The following is a 7,472-nucleotide window of genomic DNA, read 5'->3' as shown; positions in this document are numbered from 1 at the left end:
ATTCTTCAAAAAGTTAAAAATTGAACTAAAAATATGATTTAGCAACTCCATTTCTGGGTTCACACCCAAAAGAATCAAAAGCAGGACTTCAAAAAGATATATCTGTACATCCATGTTCACAGCAGCATTCCTCACAATAACCAAAAAGTAGAAACAGCCTAAGTGTTCATCAAAGGATAAATGAATAAACAAAATGTGACATATACTTATAATGGAATATTATTCAGCCTTAAAAAGGAAGGAAATTCTGACAGAAGCTACAACATGGATGAACCTTCCATGAGGTACCTGGGGTAGTCAAATGCATAGAAACAGAAAATAGAATGGCAGTTGCCAGGGGCTGGGGAAAGGGGGTTTGGGGAGTCATTGTTTAATGAGTATGGAGTTTTGGTTCTGCAAGATGCTGAAAGTTCTGGAGATGGATGGTGGTGATGGTTACACAACATTGTGAAATACTTAGTACTACTAAGTACACTTAGTAATGGTTAAGACAGTAATTTTAACCACAATTAAAATTTTTCTAAGCAACGAATCAAATGACTAAAATAAAGAACTGATATTTTATTTTTTAATGTTTATTTATTTATGTTGAGAGAGAGAAAGAGAGAGAGAGAGAGGGAGAGAGTGAGCATGGGGGAGGGAAAGAGAGAGAGAGGGAGAGAATGCCAAGCAGGCTCTGCACCACCAGCACAGAGCCTGATGAGGGACTTGAACTCATGAACCATGAGATCATGACCTGAGCCAAAATCAAGAGCCAGACACTCAACTGACTGAGCCACCCAGGTGCCCTGAGAATTTATATTTTAAAAAGACATTTAAGGGGCACACCAATTTTATAGTACATGAACCTTATTTGAATCCCAATTCAAACAAGTAATACTTTTATGAGGCAAGTAGGAACTTAAATACTGACTGGATACTTGATGATATTAAGAAATTATTGTTGTTTTTTAAGTGTGATAATGATATTGAGGACTTTGCTTTTTGGAGTCGTTTTTGTTTTAATTGAGACTTTGGTTTTATAGAGCAGTTTTAGGTTCACAGCAAAATTGGGGGAGAAGGTACAGAACTTTTCCCTTTATCCCTTGCCCCTACACATGCACAGCTTTCCCCATTACCAACATTCTCCACCAGAGCGGTATATGTTACAACTCACAAAGCTATACTGACACATCATAATCACACGGAGTCTGTAGTTCACATAATGGTTCACTCTTGGTGGTGTACCTTCTGTGGATGTTTTACGTATTCTTTTCTAAAATATATACTTTACAGAAGGAATTGTATGACATTTGGGATGTGTCTCAACATAATCTGGGAATGGAGGGAAGTGTGTTGGAGAGTAGATAAGATTGGTAATGAGTTGATAATTGTTGAAACTGACTTAGAGGTACAAGAGGCTTCCTTATGTTATTTTCTCTACTTATGTTTATTCTTGAAATTTCCCATAATTAACACTTTCTTAAAATGTTTACAGTTCTGAAATCTATGTTTATAGTGGTTCATTACACAGAGAAACACATTTCTCTGTGTTTATATAATTTATATAATTTTCATAATATCTACTTTAAAAATCCTTCACCAGAATGATCCATCTATATCCAGTGGTATCACCAATTTCCTTACTACCTCTCCATTGTCTACAGGGCTAAGTGTAAGTTCCCTATGATGACAAATGAAGCCCTCGGTGAGCGGCCCTCTGCTTTGCTGTCCAGCCTGCATTCAGGGCAATGCGAAAGTAATTCGGTTCCTAAATACACAATGCTGTTTGTGCCTCTGTGCCTTTTCACATGGTCTTCCTTGTTCCTGGAATGTTCTTCCCTGCTTGTACACCTGACAAACAATTCATCTTCCAAAAACCTCTTCAGGGCTCATGTTCTCTAAAACCTTCCTTTATCATCTCTCACAACTCTTTAGTCAGTTTATATCTTGCTTTATTCCATAAATATCCGATGCAGCTCCCAGAAAAATTATCACTCTACTATTTCTCGGACATGTATAAACATTAATAATCTTCACACAAATTTCATTGCATTATAGTTATTTGATTATCGGGTTGCCCCCCTCACTAGACTATGATATTCTAATGGATGCTTGATAAATATTTATTAAATCAAACTGGCTCCTGCTTCAAAAACTTTTGGGTGACATTGCAAAGAGAAGGCAAGGCTAAAATGAACAAAACCTATTCAATAATTAGAATATTGCTTTTCATACTCTACATCAATAGAGAAAACAAAATAGTCACAAGAACTGATTAAATAGGTAACAAAAGATCTTGTTTCATCTCAGAACACAAAAAAAATTCTTCGCAAAGAGCAAATCACTAAGAGTCCAGTCATATTTTTAATGATTATTTAAGTGATTATTTTTAATCACTTCAGAAAACACGGAAAAATCTTAAGCAGAAGTTAATAAGTAGATATTCCTCTCTGTAGATGTGAGAACCTTATTTGGAGGACACCTGAAAGAGAATTTGGCACTCCAAAAGATGTAAAGCACCAATAGTAACATTGGTAACATTTGCAGATTCTCACCATACATTTTAATGATTATTTTAGTAATTCTCCTGTTTCTCTTTTCTTGTTAAGTTTTACTTTTTAAAAATGTATTCACACAAACAATTTAAAGAGCCAGATAAGAATATAAATCATTTCCTACCACCCCTTGACCTTCACCAGTGCTGCTTTCCACCATTTCCTGCTTCATATCAGCACCTCCTTTCTACTCTTGTCAACCGGTTCTTCTGGAATCTACTTCATTTTTGTCCATAATATGCTTATATAAGCACTTTCTTGATTTTTCAGTTTGAGGCACCATTTTTTTAAATTTCCACATAGGAACACAAGGCTTTCTCACACCCAGCCTTCATCCTAACCACACACATATACAAACTTCCTGACCCTCTTCCCTCTTATTATGTGGAATTGGACTTAGACCAGTATTCTGAGGTTCCACTACCATGACTGTGTAAACACTATAGACCACTGGACCATGTAGCATACCAAGACTAGATTTCCCTGGAGTTAACAATAGAATCATTTTCACATTTTCTGAGCTTTCTCTATTCTTATCACTAATCTTCAAACTCTTCTCCCATTTGAATATATCTTCTCTCAATATTATTCAGTACATTAACTTTTCTATCAATGTATCTTCTTAAAGAAGTCTCAAGCCTTCGATGTTGTCTCCCTACTTAGCTGTTGCAGTGGGGAAAAAAAGCTGACTCAAAATTTAAACTGAGATTTTAATATTGCTGAGAACTGCACACAGGAAGGAAGGAGAGGTTCTCCCTAGCCAGTGGCTGGGCATATTCAAATTCCATTTCCTTAACCCATCAAAGTTATAGCTCTTTTTACTCATGAGTACATTCTAAAACGCTCTTGAAAAATTGCCTCATGGCCAGCAGCAGAAGAGGAGCCTATGATGCTCAGGTGGAGAAAATGAGATGTAATGTCACTTAGGAACATTAGGGAGGGTGGACCTTAGAGTAGTCGAGTTACCAAATTTCAGTAGGCTATGTATTAGTTACTTTTTGCTGTGTAACCAATATCCTCAAAACTCAGCGACTTGTGACAATTTATTATCTCACAGTCTCTGTGGGCCATGAATTCAGGAACAGCTCGGCTGGGTGGTTCTGGTTCAGGGTTTCCCTCAAGGCTGCAATCGGGACATCACTGAAGTCTGCAGCCGTATGAAGACTTGAGGATTTTACTCTAAGACAGTCCACACCCGTGGCTGTGGGCAGGAGGTTTTAGTTTCTCCCCACAGGGGCCTCTCCAGGGGCTGCTTCATCATCCTCACAGCCTGGCAGTGAATTCCATCAAAAGGGCAGTCCAGGAGAGAGTGAGAGAAAGGAGGCTGCAACACCTTTTACGGTCCATTCTCTGAAGGCACATATCATCCTTTCCACTTTTTTTCTATTCTTCAGAAGTGAGTCAGTAAGTCCAGCATACAACCAAAGGAGAGAATTCATCTCTACCTCTTGATGGTAGGCATGTCACAGAATCTGGGGATCCATTGTAAAGCCACCACACATTATTTGAAAGAGGTTGCAGTGATTTTTTTTTTTTTTAGCGAAATATTAAAAACTCATAATTTTGTCAAAAATTTGACTTTCTTCCTGTCTAACCCTTGACTAACCCACCCGGGGCTAATCTTGTTATGGAGGGCTGAATTGCCATCATATTTTTTTTTTTTTGTCTATTTATTTATTTTGAGGCAGGGGGAGGGACAGAGAGGGAGAGAGAGAATCCCACGCAGGCTCCGTGTGGTCAGCACAGAGCCCAATCTCACAAGGCATAGCACAATCTCACAAGGACACCTGAACCCAGTGTTCCAAAATTGCACCATGATGCACTTCATTGTGGGTCTGTATCCTTCCACTGTACTGATCACTCGATGGAACTCTTCAATCTGGAAATCCGTGTCCTTTCATCTGGGGAAAACATATCGAGTTATTTCTTTGGTGATATCTTATTCTATCCTACCTCTTTCTCCTGTTTCTCCTAGAATCTTATTAGTAGGATGACAGATATCTTAGACTAGTTTTCTAATTTTTTTCTTACTTTTCTCTCTTGTCCATCTCTTTATCTCCATCCATACTTCCTGTGAGATTTCCTCCAAGTCTATCTTCCAATCCTTCTACTGAATTTTTAATTTCTGCTGTCATGTTAATCTCCAAGAACTCTTTTGTTCTCCAGTTGTTTTCTTAATACCATTCTATTCTCATTTCATATATGTAATGTCTCCTCTTATATCTCTAAAATCATTATGGTAAGGTTTTTTTTAAGTTTTCTAAAAAATATAATTTCTGCTTCTTCTAAGTAGCCTTTTTCTTTGTTTTGACTTCTGTCTTTCATACTTTTTTCAAATCTCTGCAGATCCTTGGTTAGCCTCTCAAATTGGATAAAATATGAACTTTGGTAGAGTTTGGAGGTTATGGACTACAACATAGGATAATAACTGGGGAGGGGGCACTTAAATGTGAATCTTAAAATGTGTTGTTTTATTGAAATGTCTTTTCTTGGGCAGTAAGATTTGCTAGATATAGATCCTCTGACCTACTGCCCAGAGAATAAAGGCCTGAATGCCAGTATTCTGGAAACCAGGTTAGGTAAGAAGGCTAGGGGGAAAAAAAATTCGGTATGTACATTTTAGCTTAATTCCCATTTGCTCAATATACTGACTCTGCCTTCAACTAGCCTAGTGTTCCCCAGTTCAGAAATCTCTTCTAGGGGCATCTGGGTAGCTCAGTTGGTTGAGCATCTGAATCTTGATTTCAACTCTCCTGGTTTGTGGGTTTGAGCCCTGTATCAGGCTCTGGGCCGGCAACAGAGCCTACTTCAGATCCTCTGTCTCCCTCTTTCTCTGGCTCTCCCCAGCTCAAACTTTCTCTCTCCCAAAAGTAAATAAACATTTTCTTAAATAAATAAATAAACATAGAAATTAATAGAAAAAAATCTGCTCAAAAAACTGTATCTAGAGATTGAAATTGCCATCTTTCTCTAGGTTACAGAGAAGCAGTTGTCCAGCCACTTGGAATGGGGACAGAGATCTGAGGGACCAATTCTTAAAGAAGCTTTCAACCAATGCTGTTTTTTGCCCCCACCACCAGAGGTGACTGGTGCTGCTAATTCCTGAGCTTTTTTTTTTTTTTTTTTTGACAAATTCCATGGTAAAAATCATTTCATTTCTTTTTTTTTTTTTATTTTTAAAAAATGTTTATTTTCAAGAGAGAGACAGAGCGCAATCATGGGAGGGGCAGAGAGAAAGGGAGACAGAATCTGAAGCAGACTCCAGACTCTGGGCTGTTAACACAGAGCCCAATGCGGGGCTTGAACTCATGAACTGTGAGATCATGACCTGAGCCGAAGTCAGACACTTAACCAACTGAGCCACCCAGGCACCCCAAAATCATTTCATTTCTTATCTTTCTCAAGTTCTGGCTTGGGATTTAGATTTTTCAGGTCCATTAGGAAAATTGCCATTTACCATCTGCTTTCTAACTTCTAAAAATTGTGTTACTTTCTTCTCTCCTGTTCCCTATTTGCTTTCTGATGTAAAAAAAGATCTCTATACTTTTGTTTTATTGTGGTGGAACACGTACTTTCAAACCAACAATTTTAACCAGAAGTACCTCTTTCAGTTGTCTTTCACTGCCAACAATCATCTTTACCAAGCACTGATTTTAATAAGTGTAAATTGTTCAACCTCAAGTTGGAGTGAGAACATAGAGGACCTGTAATAAAGGCTTAGATTTTAGGAAAATAAAAAACTTTGATAGAAGAGGTTCCTTGTGTACCTGCAGGGAGAGATAGGCAGTTTCTAGCTGGGATAGATGTGATCATGAGGCTGGAAAATTGTGGAATTCTGTTGGTATTAACAGTGGCAAACAGATTTAAAGTTAAAGAATGTGAACTCATTTAATGTTAGTCTTCTTAGGGGCACCTGGGTGACTCAGTTGGTTAAGCATCCGACTTCAGCTCAGGTCATGATCTCAAGGTTTGTGAATTTGAGCCCCACATTGGACTTTGTGCTGACAGCTCAGAGCCTAAAGCCTGCTTCTGATTCTGTGTCTCCCTCTCTGTCTGCCCCTCTCCCACTCACACTCTGTCTATCTCTCTCACTCTCTCTCAAAAGTAAACAAACATAAAAAAATAAAAAATAAATAAAGTTAGTCTTCTTGGATTGCATATGAACTGAATAGGAACAATCATCTCATCAAGAAATCTTGAGCAGAGCTGGGACCTGAGAAAGGATTTAAGATTATTTTGATTTTTGAGAGGAAAAACATCTGGTTTTGATTTTATGCACTGCCCTCTCTCCAAGCGTTTTTAAGTACCTTTAAAGATGCCTAGACAGATGACGATCTTGTCTCTGTGAAATAAAGCGTCATTTAATGAATCCAGAATGTATCCATCTACTTGTTTGGCCACTGAAATAAGTTGCCCTACAGCTTGACCATGTCTCAGACTTGAGTTTATTCAAGCTGCTATTTTTGGATAGACCATGTGATTTAAGAATACTATGAAGTAAGCCAAACAACAGTTGATTTTCCATCTGCCTCTCATTATCTAAGGTAATGTTTCCCAAACTGTGTTCTGTAGAACATCAGAAACCCAAATTGTTGATGCATACTCCTTGGAAAAAAATAAACAAACAAACAAACTTTTGTCTATTAAGTTTTGTTTCTTTACTATATGTAAGTAAAATATTAAATATATTTATACAATTATTTTTCTTACTCTATAATCAGCCTTTAAGAAATGCAGTGCCAGAGTGCCTGGGTGCCTCAGTCAGTTAAGCTTCCAACTCTTGATTTCAGCTCAGGTTATGATCTCATGGTTCCTGAGATCAACCCCACGTCAGGCTCTGCCCTGACAGCGTGGAGCTTGCTTGGGATTCTCTCTCTCTCTCAATGTCTCTTTGCTCCTCCCCTGCTCATTCTCTCTCTCTCTCTCTCTCTCTCC

This window comes from Panthera onca, chromosome B2 (assembly GCF_046562875.1).
Source record: "Panthera onca isolate mPanOnc1 chromosome B2, mPanOnc1 haplotype 2, whole genome shotgun sequence".
In the NCBI taxonomy this organism is placed as follows: Eukaryota; Metazoa; Chordata; class Mammalia; order Carnivora; family Felidae; genus Panthera; species Panthera onca.
This window is presented reverse-complemented; position numbering follows the sequence as displayed.